The sequence below is a fragment of the Diabrotica undecimpunctata genome, chromosome 3, assembly GCF_040954645.1.
Source record: "Diabrotica undecimpunctata isolate CICGRU chromosome 3, icDiaUnde3, whole genome shotgun sequence".
Classification (NCBI taxonomy): Eukaryota; Metazoa; Arthropoda; class Insecta; order Coleoptera; family Chrysomelidae; genus Diabrotica; species Diabrotica undecimpunctata.
The window spans coordinates 28,180,060-28,199,083 of NC_092805.1; positions in this window are offsets into that span (position 1 = coordinate 28,180,060).

The following is a 19,024-nucleotide window of genomic DNA, read 5'->3' on the forward strand; positions in this document are numbered from 1 at the left end:
AGAGCTGCGGGAGACATATATTCAACATTTGACGCATACAGTTTGATTATGATGAAATCTGGCATCTAATAGTACGTACGCCGATAACTACTAATTATTGGAGATTTTTAGGGACAAAGGTAGTTAGAAAATCGAATGTAACGCAATGCTGTGAATACTTTTAACCCACCCTTGGTCCTTCTAGGGTTAAGGCAAATGTGACAGTGCCTCAAATTTGTACAATAAATTCCCTCAAATTGCAAATAACAAATGCTTTACATTTTAAAGATAGTCTGTATTTGCTTTAAAATTTTACTGAAACAAGATTATTAAACGCAACGATAGTCATGGAGCGTCGGTATTTGACACATGTTTAAATGATAAATTTGCTGTAAATTTGAATAAGGCAAGTCTTTTACAAGCTGATATTGCACGTCATTTTGACGTATCTCGGAGCGTGATTTTCCAATTATGTCTTCCATATGAACAATTTGCTAATGTCGCAGGGGTCATCACATTGCAACTGCTCCTCGACAGAATCGGTATGTGGTAGGATTAGCTAGTTGATGTGTGCATATTACTGCACGTGAACTCTGAGGAGCCTTTAAAGTGCTTGTAACATTACTGTATGTAACCAAAATTTAAGGAATAAATTACATAAAACTGGCCTGCACGCCAGACGTTCATTGAGGGTTACCTACCATATTACGTCATGGAAATCGTGGACTCGTGGAATCGTAGGATTTGACTCTATGCTGATATAAGAAGAGTAAGGATCTAATCGACAAGAGGGACTTATTGCTGCTGGAGGATATACACATTTATTATTAGACTTTTATATTAAAAATCTCAATTAAATTAGTTTATTCTGAACTTCTGTTTGATTATTTCGTGATAAAGAAATCATATTATACTACAATCCAGATAAATTGATTGCTAAATAAACAGGTACTACAATAATATGCCACTTTTTAAAATTCAATCAAAATTGATGTCGAAACAAGAAGAGAACTTTGTGTTTCTTAGAGAGTTTTAATGTGTCTACTTAATGATCATTCAAATCGATACCTTAGAACACAATTGTGCCATGTCCACTTTTTTTTTCTTAAATGTTTGTGACACTAATTATTTATCATAGAATATGATACAATATATTTTAACTGCACAACTGATCTATATCCAAAAATATTAAGTTAATTTAATTAAGCAGTGAAAAACAACGTTTTCCGAAAGATATTCAGGGAATATGAACCTCCTTTAGCAATGTACGTACCAAAAAAGCACCAACGTTCCCTGTGCAACAAGGCAGAGAGAACCAAAGAAACGAACACGGAAAAATACTAACAGCATGTTCAAAGAAAAAATGCAATAAAGGTTATGAAAGATGAGGATAAAAAAGCTGCACAGGACAGAACAAAGATTATTTACGGTAGTTTTGACCTTCAGGCAGTTATGACAATACCGTTTGCTGGGGATTGTCAAATTTACTATAAGCGGAAGCTGTCTTTGCTTAATTTTACCATCTTTTATTCGCGTACTCAAGGGCACTGTTTTTTATGGGTTGAGACACAAGGAAAGAAGGGAAGTGCCGAAATATCAACCTTCTTATAACAGTTCATTGAATCATTAGTTCCAGATATACAACATCTTGCGCTCTACGCAGATACTTGCGGAGGGCAAAATCGAAATCTCAATGTACTTGCAAGTATGTTATTGATTGATTGATTGATATTAAATTTATGGAAAGTGGCCTTGAGGCCGACAGCATTCACGCCACTATTGAACGATCTCCACATTTAAAAAATATTTACACCACCAATGAATATAAATTATTAATCGAACTTAGCAGGAAACGACCATTTTCATACAATGTCCAGCAGCTAGCGTACGACGACATTTATAACATAGAGGACTTGTCAAACAAGTTAGTGCAAAATAGAAGAAAACAATTGATGGTAAAATATTAAATTGGCTAAAGGTTAAATGGTCCAGATTTGAAAAAAATGTTGAAAAAAGTTGGCTTTAAATACGATGACGTGCGTGGGGAATTTAATTATATAAAAATTAACCATGAAGAAATCCAATGGAAAAATATTTCTTTAAAACGGAAATATCACAAACGCTTAGACAATTCAATTGCAAAAAAGGGACTTGTTGTGAAGAATGGCGTGGTACCCTGAAAATACTCACTTTTTTATAACAACTTGCATTCGGCTAGAGGAAAGAAAGATGAGGCAGTTTGGAACCGCAAAGAAGACGAGGATTCGGACTAGACTTAGTTTGTTTTATTAGTGTTTAATAAATGTATTCATAAGTTATAAATAAGACTTCTACTTAAAAAATATATATGCAACGCAAGTTTTGACTTATGTTTTACCTTTTATTTTATTAAATTAAAAGACCCTAATCAGGGTTTATTTGGGATAAACTTTCTTAAGTTGGCACACCTGCTGTGCCTATTCTGTCAACTGTTTTGGTGTTATTTTCATTGATTTATCTGTGCAATCAGGTTTAACTTTTTAATATGGATATCACTCCTAGGAAAAGAGAAAAGATCATAACACTTAGTGAGCATACACCAATGACTCAGAAGGACATGGCAAAGGAGTGTTGTGTAAGTTTAAGTGCAATAAACAAAATAATTAAACAAAAAAAGGAAACAGGGTCAGTTGAAGTGCAGCGGAAAGGAAAATGTGGAAGAACATGGAAGACTTTTCCTCGAGATGAAACCTTTCTTTTGCGCGATAGCAAACTTCATCCCAGAAAAACAAGTTATGACCTCCAGCAAGATTTAGAAAAGGCTGGAATAAAAATTCACGACTCAACGGTACGCAGACGTCTCTTGAGGAGAGCCGTGGGACCGCAGAAGAAACAACTTCTGACAGCGATGAAAAGAAGACTAAATTGGACAAAAAATACCCTCATTGGAGTGTAGAAGATTGGAGAAAAGTGTTATTTTCCGATGAGACCCACTTCCTAGTGCAGGGCCAGCGATCAAAATTCGTACGAAAGGCAGTCAATGAGTCACTTTCAGCTAGCCATATTAACCAAACAGTTAAACATCCCACCAAAAAAATGTTCTGGAGCTGTTTTTCATACTCAGGAACTGTCACTCTTATTCCTATTGAAAGTATCATAAACAGTGAAAAGTACAAAGCCATGCTAGGGCAACGCTTAGCTATAGAGCTTGACAAAGGACAGGCCGAAGGGACTGCAATTTTTCAACAAGATTCAGCTCCGTGCCATGTATCGAAGGTTATGATGAAATACTTCAAGAATAATAATATTACCCTTCTTGATTGGCCTGGGAATTCACCTGATCTTAATCCTATTGAAAATTTGTGGACAATTTGTAAGGATAAACTGCAAAAATTTGACCGTACGACAAAAACAAAAATGGTGGAAGCAGTGATTAAGGTGTGGTTTAGAGATGAAGCAATCACAAACAATTGCAAAAACTTATGGATTCCATGCCTAGAAGACTCCAGGAAGTCATAAAAGTAAAAGGGGGACATATTAAATACTAATTAATTAAAAAATCTCATGTAAGTGTACCTAAATTTACCTTTAGCCTAAATAAATCATATTTACAAATTACTTCGGTTTGTTCACATAAATTGGCACAATAGTGTAACTAAAATTATTGTTGTAATTATTTTCCTAATATTGCATCGAATTAGTAAAATAATAATTAATAAAATAAAATTATATGCAATCCGCAAAACTTTATGTTGCATTTTCACAAAATAGTACTCCGATGACATAGAACAATCGTGTTCTAAGGTATCGAAATGAAATGTCGCCTTTCAGATTATTTCATTTGAAACAATGTTACCAAATGGCGCTCGTCTACAACTTAACCAACAACCTTTATTGACAATGATAACGTCACAGAAACTTCATAAAATTATGAACAGGTGCCTTAGTTTATTTACTCTAAAATTTATTACTGTTATTGATACAAAAAATATGTTGAGGGTGGGTGACTTGTGACTCGCACTGTATAACATGGATTAAATATTACTATTTATAATAACTGGTTCATTTATATAAAAGTAAACAATCATAGAAAAGTTGTACAAAATATTTTTTATGTTTAAGTAAAAGCTTAATGACTTTAATTTAAAATGTATAATGGTAAATTGATTGGTTTTCGCGCTGTTTATATTCAAATATTTTAAATATGCTAGATTGGAATTTTATTTAAATTTAAAAAATATTAGTTACAGATTATAGCATATATTGTAAAAATAGAATCAGATTAAAGAACTACATACAATCTTTTCCAAAAAATAAATATACCTAAGTATCAAAATATATTCCATTAAATTTAAGATTCCTCCACGAAAGATAACCGCATTTAAAAATTCCACTCTTATTTCCGTATTATTTTTCAGCATAAACGAAAATTTATGTAGAATGCATCCTTTCATCAGCTCTAGAAGTCGGGATTCTATTTCAGAATGTTCTTTGAAGTAACCACGAAACACCAGATAAGGTGTTTTTCATGCAAATTCGTCTTATTGAATCTGACATTGGCCTTATACTCCTGCTCTACTAGAAAATTTGCAAAGAAATAAAGTAACTACCTTTCTATCATCTTTCGAGATAGAACGTAGTTGCAGCGCTCGCTTCCAAACGTAAACCAGAAAGGTAATCTTTAGTAAAGTTATTCTGACAACCGAATATGCTCACACTCCAAAGAGGTAAGGTATTTTAGTTTATTTTACGGTGTGTAGTACATAAATCATATCAAGGTATGTCTGTGATATAGGAATATTATAAATTGCTTACAGGAAACAAAGAAATACAGAACATGAGTTTTTATATTTTATGAACCAGAGATTCAGAAGATAAAAATAATATTTGGCTTGAGATATCCTCGTTTTAATTGTCGAATTTCTTTAACTTATTTCTCGCAGTAAGGTATTGTGGGTAAAACATCTTACAATAGAAATATTAAACTAATATACAGGGTGAGTAAATATTAGGATAGTCTTTTTTATTAAAAACCTAAGCTGTGTTTCTTCTTCTTCTCATGGCGCCGTCTCCTTTCGAAGGTTGGCGATCCAAATGGCAATTGTAGTTTTGGAAACTGCTGGGCGAAAGATTTCTGCGGATGAGCGGTCGAACCATCTCCTTAGGTCTTTCAGCCACGAGTTCTGGCGTCTTCCTACTGATCTTTTTCCCTGTGTTTATACCAATGAAATATGGTCACAGTTGAACAATTATCAAATTCCTGTAATTTGATCGATCCCTCTTGTTGGAGATCTTTCTCGCTATTTGGGCCTTCCACCCTCTCTTGTATAATGAATCTATCCATTTTTTTTGGGTTTGATCTCAAACATGTCCAAAGAACTTTAATTGTTGGAGACGTACTTTACTGGAAAGTCGTTGGCCAAGTTTTAGCTCTCTTAAAATTGAATTATTTGTTCTACGGTCATGTGGCGTACACAACCGAATCTATATAAAAAAAATTACAAAATTTTTATACCAAATATAAATCAGACGTACACCCGGAAACAAAGGTACTATACGGTGACAGTCTGGGAATGGCTCGCAGCTAGACAAAACAGTGGAGATGGTCGTGCGGTCCACAAAACAAAAAAATCCGAAGTTATATCAGGGGCGCAAGGTAAATTGGCCCGCAGCCTTCCCTACGTTACTATTCAATAAACCACCAACTTACCAATAGGTTTACTACTAAAATACTAAGTAACAGTATACAACCTGAATAAATAAAAAAATAAATGAAATTGTCAGATTAGAATTTAGTCAATGTTAATAAATAGATTCCCAAGATAGTTGAAAATAAATACATATTACAATATTATTTAACTTTACCATAGGCTTAATAAAAAAATAATATAAAAATGCGGCTTCTACTTGCCTAACAAAAATTCATAAGTTATTTCTACTTAACAGAACAAAATAAAATGTAAGACGTATCAAAAGTACCGGACGCTAAGGGGTGTGCGGTTCAATACCAACCAAAAAAAAAAAAATAATTAACGCAAATAGGACACCACGTGAGCTCAAGTGCGTGCGCAGAAAATAATATAAAAAAATAAATCTCAAATGTATAACCCCCCCTTAGACGGAGTTTACAAAATTAAAATAGGTATGTGTAAATATTTAATTAATAAAATAAACCGCAAATAATCTTTAAAAAAAAATCTGTAAAGTATTTGTAAATATGAAAATAAAAACTAACAGCAAATAATCTTTAAAAAAAAACTATTGTATTCCGTAAACCAAATTAGACGGCGCTTAAATCTTCCGTTGAAAATTAATTATCGATCCATACCTCGAATTTTTATATACTTCACCGCGTGGAATTCCAGTTACAGTTCAGCGTGTCTTCAATCCAAAATCCCATACGATTTCCGATGTACATAGACTTGTGTGACAATGTTGAACAGTTGAAAATTACAGCCAGACGGAAAAATAGTAAGAAGAAGAAGCAGAAAAAAACAAACAAACCAACCAACCCCTTCTTAGCCAGATTAGGGGTTTGAAATATCCCAAATTGGACCGAAATGTAGGCGGCTATTTGGACTCGTGATTAAGGCTAATTTCTTGATCTAAATGCGACTGCCGGTATTCACGTGTACTGTAGATCCGCTTTTTTTTTAGCGAAATTGTGGATATTCCAAAAAAATCCTTCCACGAAGGCAGCAAATCCCCTTGAATATCCCCACAGTTCGGACTAGTCCAGATCCCACATGGAACAGCAGCAAAAAAAACAAAATGCCGTTTTTAATCTAGCCCAACCTTTCAGTAACACCGTCAAACCTAGAATCCCCTAGAATCACTCTTTCCGTCGTCTTTCCGAACACTTGACAACTTGACACACGGAGGTCACCAAATTATACCGAGATTCAAACATTTCAATTTTATGATCCCAATTCTTCCAAGATGACTCTAGAAAGAACGATCTAAATTAGTTTCTTCACAAAAAAGAGGACGTTTTCCCTTAACTTCAGCACAATTTGCCAGACATTACCCCTATTTGAAAATTACTAATTTTATTTTCGCTACCTTGCTTATAATATATTATAGGCAACCGCTCTTACACGTCTTGAATTATTTAAATTTTGATAAAATAGAGGTGGGACTTTCTACTTTAAATTTGGAACGTAACAGTCAGTACAATCCTAGGAATTCTTAATATTGGTCTCCCACAGAATATTTCAGTGGCGTCTATCTTTCTTCTTTACGATTGTCTCAGGGTCCAGGATTCACATTTGTAGGTCAGTATTGGGAACATTAAGCAGTTAAATAACCTTATCTGTCGATTAATTATATGCTACAAAAATGACAATTATTTAAAAAAATATTTAGTTTTTTCAAAAAGTAATTAATTAACATAACATTTCTTAAAAGAACTTAAATTTACAGTTACAGGACTTCTAAATTTTAATTTTAATAAAATAAATGATATTGCTTTTTATTACCACAAATATACTTAATAGTAGGCTTAATTGATGAAAGTTGAATTCTCATGTCAGTTTCGTCATAAAGGTCTGTTCCGCTAATTAGGTTTTGTCGACAAATAAACTGATAACTCCGTTTCGCACATAAACGTGGTTATAAATGGTAAAAGCACCAACACTGCCTTTTGCGGCAATTGAGGATATTTATTTCTTATACTGCACTTAAATTTCGTTGATGGCATTAATTTAAATTTATTTTGGAATGATGAATCACCCCTTCTTCCAAAAAGCCTTTTATTGTTGGGAAACAATCGAACTCGTTGGAGGGCATACATATTGTTCAAAAGTCAATTTTTTTCTTGAAAGCAAGAATTTTTTCGTGGACAATAAATAAATTCACCTGTTTGCCCTGGAGGGTTAAATTAAGTTCATTTATTTTTGCAAAAGTGTCACTTAAATAGACAATTTTAAGTAACCAATCGGTATAGAATAATCGTCATTTCAGTTCAAGATTGTGTTCTAAAAAAAGCACGCACCTCGGTCCTTAACTCAAGAAAACGAGTTAGTAACTTTCCTGGAGATAACCACCTCCCACTTCCCATTAATACCGAATAAAGTTAAAAGATATCAAAGTAAGGTTACTTACTTTGATACATTATCTTTAACAGTGAACTATTAAACACAAACAATTACAATTTCTGGGTTTCAACACGTTTTGTAGATAGTTTGATTTTAAGCAATTGGTTTTAAACTGAACCAATAAAACTTATCAATAAAAAAAATCACTATCAGTAACTTTAAACCAGTGTATTTATAAGACACACACCGGCAAGTGACTAGTATGTAAAATACTCCAATACTCGCAGAGTAATGATAAATATATATTGTATATCAATAAAGAATTCAGCCGGGGAATCCGATACCGAGATTTTCCGTAATTATATCACAAGGGCGGCTGCTTTAACCCTGCGTTGGTCGCATGGTTAAATGAACCATCATTAGTCGCAGATGAGCGTGAAGCTCACTTGTCATGTATATGACTTATTTTGACTTTTTATGAGTCAAAAAAACAAAAGTCATAAATATAATGATTTATTTATCAAAGCTAAAAAAAGGCAATATTTTGAACAAAATACAAACAGGAATAAAACATAAAATATAAAGTTTGGTACATCTACATAAATAAGCATAATTCTGAAACAGCAACTAGAATAATAAAAAAAATTACTCAGATTCAGGAACTTCGTCGCGTTCACACTCTGTGCAAATAGTGATTGTATGTTCTTTACAAATTGCTCTGAAACACTTGGCGCATTTTGACGCTGTTTTTCGATTTTTTTTCTTGGGGCAATAGGAGCATTATGGCCTTGCACCTGCTTGATTTTCCTCAGGAACATCTCGTTTCTGTGTCAAAGGAAGATTCAGATATTTTTTAATTTGCAAAGTTAGCAGAAATGGCAAGTTTTGGGCCGCTCTTTTTTGCATATGTGGGGTAATGAGTTGTCTGGCTAAAATTTTCAGATACTCACGTCTTGGTTGGCAGGAATCTAATACATTTGTCCTAAATATAATGTTTCCATTTATTCCAGCGATGTTTAGCATAGTAAAAAAAACAGTCAATGGCCACCTACATGTGATTCTTACCACTGAATAAAGACCCTTCAGTTGGTCCACTGAATCTACTCCCGATTTTGTTTGATTGTAAAAAGTAACTACTGCTGGTTTGCAAGCTGTACCACTTTCCTCGTCAATTTTGTCATATTCATGGAGGGTTGACAAAAGCAGGACATTTTTATTTTTTTTTTGGGACGTACGAAACTAACAAACATTCACGACCAAAATCAAATAAACTGCTACGAATTGGCCTTTCTTTAGTTGCAACAAATATTTCAGGAATTTAGTTTTTTTTTCTTATTGTCCCAAGTAAAGTTATTTTTTTCATTTTTAATTCTTCGGGCCAAAGGAACTGACGTAAACCAGTTATCACAGGTTAAATTTTGTCCTGCATTCATAATGGGTTCACACAATCGTTTCACCACACTGGCTGGACTGTTGTCAATACAAAATGGACCATCAGGCTGCTTTCCTGCGTAAATCTCCATTTTCACAGTATAAAATACACGACTCTCAGACAAGGCAAATATTTTTATCCCGTATTTGTTTGGTTTACTTGGGATATATTGCATTTTGTCAATAGTACAGTTCTCACCAAGCGTGTAGCAGGCTTGGCATCTTTCTATAAATTTTTTAAATATATTTTTTATTCTAGCTAGCTTATCATTTAATTTGCGTTCAGCTCTTGTGTGAATATTATCAAAACGTAGTGCTCGAAGCAACAAATAGAAACGTTTCAGGGGCATTACCATTTTGAATAACTCTGGTGCTGTAGAATCGTTGCTCCATAGGTCATTTAGGTTGGTGTGTCGGGATTTTAAAACTCCTGCCATGTACAACAATCCAAACACTGCTTTTATTTCATCACAGTCAGTATCTAAAACATCTCGTTCGCGTGTATATTTGCCTTTAATTTTCTCTAGGTACAAATTTGTGCACGTCACAATTTCTTCAAAGATATCATCTGTTATAAGCAGGTTCCAACTTTCATACGGAGTTTTAGCATCCTTTGCCGCATGTTTCACTCCCGGTAGTTTGCTAATAATATTGTGCTGTCGAATACGGCTAGTTTTTCTCCCGCGGTGAATTTTCCAAATGTTTTTTTTATCTCTACCGATATATGTGGCACCATCTTCAGACCAAAACGTTGAAATAGTATTTGTCGTATCATCGGCCAAAAACTCTGAGTCTGTCTCATGATTAGAACTGAGTTTTACCGAATCTATGTCGCTTTCTTCATCGTTCAAATTTTGCTCTTGCGTCTGTTCAAGTAACAAATCCTCTTGCTCCAATTCTTCATATATTTTTAACAGTCTGGCCTCTTTTTTAGGATCCATTACACAATAATATTTTAAAGTTATATGATTTAAAACACAAAGTCAATAAAAAAACCCAACAAAAATTGCTGTGTAGCTTTCCAAAATCGTCACGTCGTTAGTCGCGGGTGAGCTAATCGCTCATTTCTCGACATCTGCGTTTAATCAATACTTGGAATAGACTGACGGTTGTTCGATTACAATTCTGCGTAAAACATTCTATACACAATAGTAGTAGTAAGGATTACATGAGCGCAGTTGCCAATGTGAGTAAAATTGTGAAAAATGTTAAGAAAAAAGTAAAATGGTGAGCGTTGCGCTCACCATGCGATCAACGCAGGGTTAATACCAGAAATGATTGTACTGATGGTGCCGTATAATTCGCTACGTCAGACTATCGCATTTGCACTGAATAAGAATATCCAGAATATTAAGTGAAATTTAGTAATGTCATTAAATTTTTATTACTTTTTTTATGTTATATAATTCCTTGAATGTTATTAAAAAAGCACGTAGCTTTCGTGGAACCCCTGAATTATTCTCACGGAACCCAGGGGTTTCGCGGAACAACGTTTAGTACTATAGTTAAAAAATACTCACAATAAAGTAACAATTTCTAGTCTGATTGGTTTATTTGTTAAATTAATAAAGTAATAAAAATGTCCAAGAGATTACAATTTTAAAAACGTTTATCCTATTAGAAAATTATCAGTGAAATCTAAAAGTAAGTATCACACTTTAATACAATTAACAAAATGAGTAAAATTTGTAAAAAGTCACGTACAAAACGGTATTAACCTGGCAATAGCCGTAATTTTTTTTCGTCTGTGTTTGCGTATGTTAAATGATACATATTGAGTTTACCCCGTATTCATATGGACCCCGTGGACATTAAAAAAATAAATCTAATAAATCACAGAACATGTACGACAAAAAAATGAATGAATTTTTAATAAATAAAAGACCTATAAATATAAATACAAGTATGAAAAAAATAAAATAAGTAGCAACACTAAATTCATTTTGTAGTGTGAAAGGTTACAAAACATATAATACATAACTTTCTTTTTACTTTACTCTTACAGCTTTCTTACCCATATTTTAGTCTTTTACTATCTTTAGTAGAATTTACCAAATGTCCAACATTATTTTATCGCATAACAGGTATTATTTTTTTAAGTTAACTTGAGGAGTTAGATTTGATCCTGGTCGTTTAAATTTTCAAATTTTTTTGCAAAAATAATGTTAAAAATTAAAAATTAATATGTCATACGCATAATTATTGATTTAAATTAAATTTTAATATTTTTTAAGAAGAATTTTTAAAATTTTGGAAAATTAGAGTATTAACGTCCTTAGTACATAAATAACTATTATGTCTATTATATAAAATAGTGCTGCCAAAATAAAAAGAATACTAAGCTTAAAGAAAACAACTTTCATACATTGAATGTTGCTGACATATTTCTTTCCTTTTAAAAATGAAGTAAGTCGAACAAAACTCCCGTTTTTATAATCTCCGAGTTAAAAACTCGGAAGTTACAATGAGTTTTTTTAAGCCCAAATTTATACCCGTCGACGTTTCGTTGTTTTAATTTATACCTACTTTTTTTCTCCTTTGTTTATGCGAATAATTTTAATATTTACTTACCTGAAAAAATATGTTTTCATAAGGTCAGGCAGGTGTTTGCTTTCATGTCAGACCAGGTTTCATTCACCCTATTTGCCTTCAAAAAGCATGACCAAAATTTGATATTTGAAATTAAATAACGAGTAAATATCTCAAGGTACTAAGGGGTGAATTAAATAAAAATAACTAAAAGAACTGTTTTTTTAATTTTAACAGAATTTAATAATTATATCAAGAAAGGCGCTGTTCGTTCAAGGCTAAATTTCAAACTGTTGTATATTCATTATTTATGGAATGGATTTGCCAATTATTTTTAATTGGTTGCTTATGCTGTGCGGTATTTGGAATTATTAATAAAATTATATATGGATTAATTTTATTATTAATTAGTAATAAAATAATTAAAATAAAAATAGAGTATTTGGAATGTTTATTTAAATACTAGTAACTTTGCCCGTCGCATGGGACGGGGATCCAATCAATTTTCGTCTACAGTCAGTCCATAATAGAATTTATGCATGTAATCATACTTTATATTTACAATATAGTAATATATACCATGCGGTCCATTTGTATGGAATAAATTCATTTTTAGCGTTATTATATACTATCTGAAAAGAACCTGAAATAGGTCGATTTTTATTCTTAAATCGACAATTTACAGTATGAAAATATTATCCCCTTCCAGCACCCCCCTTGAATTATAACCACCCCCTTGAAAATTTTAAATAACAAAGGGGGTCGTGTGGCACCTTGTTAGAAAGGGATTTTAGTCCTCTGTTCAGCAATATAAAGTTTTTTGAGTTTGTGCAATCATAACTGAGAAAATTGATTTTTACAATTAAATTAAATGTTGAACTTGACCACCATTATTCACTTCTTGACAATAACCAAGGCGATTCTGGAATTCTCGTACAACATTTTGTATGACCTCGGGGGTTACTTTGTTAGTTTCTTCCGTTATCCTAACTTTTAAATCAGCAATATTGCCTGGTCTATTAAAATATACTTTAGAAATAATCAGGTATTTTCGTATCTGTTCTGCTAAACATTAGGCAAAAAACTTTGAAGATAATAAAATATTAAAATCCACAAGGAAACTAAGTTCCTGTATTTGGCTGTATACCATATATTAAAAAAAATTTTCAATAAAATCCTTTATAAAAAGGTATATAAAAACCCAGTTGGGCTATGTTAAATTGACAAAACGTTTTCGGAAGTATTCCATCATGAGTGTCTAGTTAATACATGGATGTAGCCACTAAATATGAGGGTAAAAACCCTTTAAAAATTACTAAATGAAATTTAGTTTACATTATGTCTAATTTAAAATTAAGATGGTAAAGTTACCGTTGGATTGGTAACATGGCGACATATGACTCAACATTAAGTGTTGCAAGTCCTGAGACGGTATGTCTACGAGGACTTTATTAAAGCTTTAATAAAGTCCTCGTCCTCAAATATATGAATACTGACATAGAGAAAATAAAACACCAGCATTTCAATAAAAAGAGCACAAAAGCTCTTAGCTTTTAAGATAGCTTTAGAACCACGCTATAATTTTTTTAAAAACATATATTTTTCTAGAATATATATATATATATATATATATATATATATATATATATATATATATATATATATTGTGACGATTAGGGTTTATAGAAAATAATTTATAAGTTATATACTACATAATATTAGATATTTGGTTGTTTTAAATAAGTTATATACTAGAGAATTTAATAAAATATATTTATGTGAGGGCATTTTTAATAAATTAGTATATAATAAGTGTAAAAAGTTGTATTTTAATGTTGTAAATATATTTAAGTGAGCCATGTGCATAGGCAACCAACTATACAGTAAATTGACAGATAGAAATTAATCATAATACGAATATAAGTGGGGTTATAATAATAATGTTAGTTTAAAATGTTTAATTTATATATATTTAATGATTTAAGTGTTTATTCTGATCTGAAAAGCCTAAATGTCAACAAAATTATCAATGGAACATTAACGAATTCTCCAGAGTGCAGAGTGTGACCATTGTTTACGGTCGAACATTCTGGAATAATGATTATGTCGGTGGATGGAACAGATATTTTTTCGAGAACATCCATATCGAAGAAATAGAACGAGATCGAACATGGTTTCTTACCAGATGATTCTGGAATATCCAAAAAGATATAAATACCCGTGATTTGGATTCAAGAGGGCAGTTTTTAGTCAGAAGTCAGGCCAGTTTATTATGAAAGTTAGTAGAAGATAGACACAATTAATTAGTGAAGTCAATTGTTCACAGTTTTAGTAAGTCAGTCAAGCAGTTTAATAAGAAATATGAAAGTTAGTTGGAGATAGTCCAATTGTTTAATATAGTGAGTTAAATGAAGATTAAAAATTATGCATATATTTAATGCACATTTATAATTATACACAAATAATTATTGAAGATTATAAAAGTATATTAGAAGAATATTGGATGGACATTGGAAGGAATTAAAATTATATTATGATTGGAGATTAGTATAAATCAACTTATAATAATTGGATATTGGTATATTGAAAAGAAGAATAAATATAAATGGTGTTTGCTGGTTTGCTTGGTGGTGTATAAATGCTGGTGAAGAAAAATATATCTTAAATTGGTAGAAGCTGATAATTGGAAAAAGAAATTTCACAAAAACAAGGATAACCGAAGTACGAAGACATTCAGTGGTGATTAGAATATATATAGTGGAAAACAGTTCATTTAGGCATTCAGTGAAAGAAAGGTACAAAATTTTGTTAATATAATTTAGTTAGTGTTATAACAATTTCAATTTTGAAGATAGTTTGTTTAAATTTAACATTGTCTATAGAATTTAATTAGTTTTATAAGAACATCAATTCAAAGATAGTTTATTTTAAATTTACATTGGCTAGGTTAGATATATACGTGTGTTTCATAATAGTTATAATAAAGATAATTTAAAAAAGTACTTACAAACTAATTCTTTGAGAACCGCGATAAAAACCCTATATTATTAAAAATACTCATTGCTCATCATTCAAACAAACAATACATCATAACAATATATATATATATATATATATATATATATATATATATATATATATATATATATATATTCTACATTTTTATTAATATATAATTGTAATTAATGTTTAATTATAATTTATGTATAATTGTTAATAAAATATTTCAGGAACCGACTGCTTCAGATTTTATTCATTTTCAAATATTCTATCAAACAAAACCATTCTTTGAATATTTTATCTTTTAATTCATTATTTTACTTTGATTGTAAAGAAAACCCGCATTCGGTATCATTAAAAACGAACTAATTACCGAAAGATAAGGAAATCTTTGATCTGCGACCTCTCTTGCTGAACTTTATTCTTGTCGCGGTATTACTGCAACCCCAAATACAACGCAAAACTTCAAAAGGCCGTCCTTACTGTTAACAATGCTTTGTAATATTTTTCATCTTTGTATTGCACGTCAGCCTGCATGTGACATTAACTGAATGAGTTTCTCTCATTGAATATCCAGACACTCGGCCTTTTAAGAAAAACTACCGAAGACACTATTTTTAGAAATGGGGCTATTCTATTTTGCTGTACAAAAAGTTTACATTAGTATGTTTTTTAATACAAGTAAAAATAGTAAGTAAGTAAAGTAAGTAACAATGATAGAGTTTAACATTTATAAACGTCAAATACAGTAGACTCAAAGAACGCCTCCGATAAAATTAATTTTGTAGTAGTTTATCTTACTGCAATTTTGTGAACTTTGTGTAAGAAGCTTATTAATAACCAATAAGTTCTATTTTGTATAAAAATAGTACCGTTTTTTACCGTTTGTGTAAAATATCAATAGTTTGTGTTTTTAAAAACTGTTAACTCTCAAACTGTTTGTCAGTTTATCGTTTAAAATCCAGTTTAATCGGCCAGCTATAACCCAATACTACTCTTTCAAAGTACTTCTTTTTATCTGAAAATGGTTTGATGATGAGTCACGATTTACCACTTAGTACCAAAATCTCTATCGTCAGTATTTTATACATTATTATACGGAGTAGACGCATGGACGCTGTCTGAAGCTTCTTAAGGAAAGCTCGAGACCTTCGAGGCGCATCTTACGAATTTCATGGGTGGATCGTGTAACCAATATTGAGATCCTACGTAGAATGGACAAGAAATGCGAGATCACTTACACAATCAAAGAGCGCAAATTAGAATATTTTGACCATCTTTTAAGCAATGAATACAGATATGGCTTATTGCAACTCATTCTTCATGGCAAGGTATTTGGAAAGAGAGGACCAGGTAGAAGAAAAATATCTTGGCTTAAACACCTAATGAGGTGGTTCAATACGAATACAACCGGACTATTGGGAATAGCTGCAAGTAAAGTTGACTATGCTGATCGCCAACATCCGGAAATGACAGGCACCGTAAGAAGAAAGAAAATTGGAGCTGGAAGGTCAGTTAATAGAATAAGTGATGGAGTTTAAATATCTAGGCATCATATTATCTAGCTACAGAGAGCTCGAAATTGAAGTAAAAGATCAAGTAAATAGAGTAAACGGAGCCTCAGGCTGCCTAAATAAAACAATGGAGAAATAAAAATATCGAAAAAGAAATGAAAGGCAGAATTTACAAAACAGTTATCGGACCAATAATGACATACGCGGCAGAAACACGAACTAATACAGAGAGGACAAAAAGGATGTTAGAAACAGCAGAGATGAAAACACAGTAAAGAAATTGATAGTAAGACACTATGGAACAGAGCTAGAAATACACATATACGACAAGGATGCAAGCAGAAGAACATCAAGAACTGGGTAAAAAATAGAAGAGTAGAATGAAACGATGATATAAGTCGAATGATAACAAATAGAGTAGTAAAGATGGCAAGAGACGTTTACCCAATAGAAAGACGATCATTAGGAAGACCACGAAAACGATGAAACGACAACTTACTGGAGGCACATTGGAAAACAGACAGAGTCATCTCTACCTAAAAAGAAGAGGAAGAACAAGAAGAAGCTCTAACGCTGGCTAGTAGAAATAAATATGGATCCTAACAACAGCATCTCATCTACCTTAGTACACGTACCTTAAATAAACTCTAATTACAGCTAAACATACTCATCAGTAACAGCAAATATGCAATTCCCATCTGAACAAAAAGCAATCGTCTTTAGTGCCTTGGAAAATACTCAATTGTAAGATTGTTAAAATTTCATTAATAAGACAATTTAACCTTAGAATATAATATTTTCATCCAGATTACCTAATAATAAGATAAAAAAAATTATTGATCACTTTATGACAAACGACGGTCTTATAAAACTTTAATAATCATACCTACGGAGCGTATTGTTCTTTCAAGTATGTACCCCACTATACGGCACAATTTCTTATTTAACTACCTACAAAATATCGGTCTTACCTTGGTATTCCCAATTATATTTCTCAAAATTAGCGCTACATTACCGGAGTATAGTCATATCCTCAGCTTCAGAAATCAGGTCTAAGTAAGTCTTTATAGTCTTAAACTACTCGATTCGTTTTTAATAACTCATGGCAATACAACATACCAAATATTTCTCTTACAAGATGGTATGGCATGCTACAACTACAAAAGAACTCGATATACTATTAATCGCTGCAACGAAAACTCGCCACTACATATTGAAGAAAGTTCTATGAGGATCAATAATAAAAATGTATCTCAAACTAAACTTAGCGATGCAATAATGCCAACAACATATCTCCAACATATAATACAGAATCATTAAAACAAGAGTCCGATAAAATATCTAACCCAAAAGCTACCACCAACAATATTGATATTACAATTAACACAAAATGGATAAACATTCAGTCAAAACTGAATATCAATGATATACTTACACCACTAGATACAAATTCAAAAGAAAATTTTTCAGGATATAAGACTAATAAGACTATTAAGCTATTTTTGAACCAGCTAAAATCATGCACAGCCATTTGTTTTCAATTTCGATTAATTTTGTTGGTGGTGTACAAAATATCATTAGTGTAATTCACGATTTTACTATAGATATCCCAGCACTTATTCACATAAAAAAATGTATAGTAAAGGACAAACGAAATATATTGAAAATTGAAAATTAAGAAGAAAAATGAGCTTTAATTAACGATTTTCACATGTTTCCTACAGGAGGACATTCAGAAATAAATAGGCTATACAAGAATATAAGAAAATACGGAACGGATTACGGAGAGATGTTGAGGAATTCGTGAAGAAATGCGACGACTGTCAAATGTATAAGCACTTGATTATGAGAGAACCCATGACTATCACATCGACAGCCACAAGTGCATTTGACATGATATTTATAGACCTCGTAGGCCCATTTGAGGTAGATGACAGTGGAAATAGATATATATTGACATTACAATGCAAATGAAGCAAATATATAGCAGGATACGTAATACAAAATAAAGAAGCCGAAAAAGTAGCCAAATCATTGGTAGAAAATTTCATTTTGAGGTATGGGGTAGCTACGCAGAAGAAGGCAAGAATATTTAATGAAACATGCGCATATGATGCAAATAGAGCAACTAAACTCCACAACGTATCACCATAAGACAATTGGAGCTTTAGAGAATACTTATAAGCAATTCAATGCGTACCTTATGACACAACTGTTAAAATTCCTGAGAACTTGGGTACAATATTATTGCTTGGCGTACAAAAATTCGGTACATTCAGCAACAGGTTAGACACTGTTCGAATAATTGTTAGAAAAAACCTGTAGACTGCCAACAAATATACTGAAAGAGACGGAGCCAATATACAGCTTTGACGATTATCCCTTAGAGCTGAAATACAGACTAAAAGTAGCCACGAAAGAGTCCAGAGAGACGCTGACGAGATCAGAGCCAGATAGGAAGAGAAAATATGGTGTTAAAACAGACACAATAATATATAAACCAGGAGACAAGGTATTGGTTAAGAACAAGTCGATTTCAAATCTAAACATTTTGTT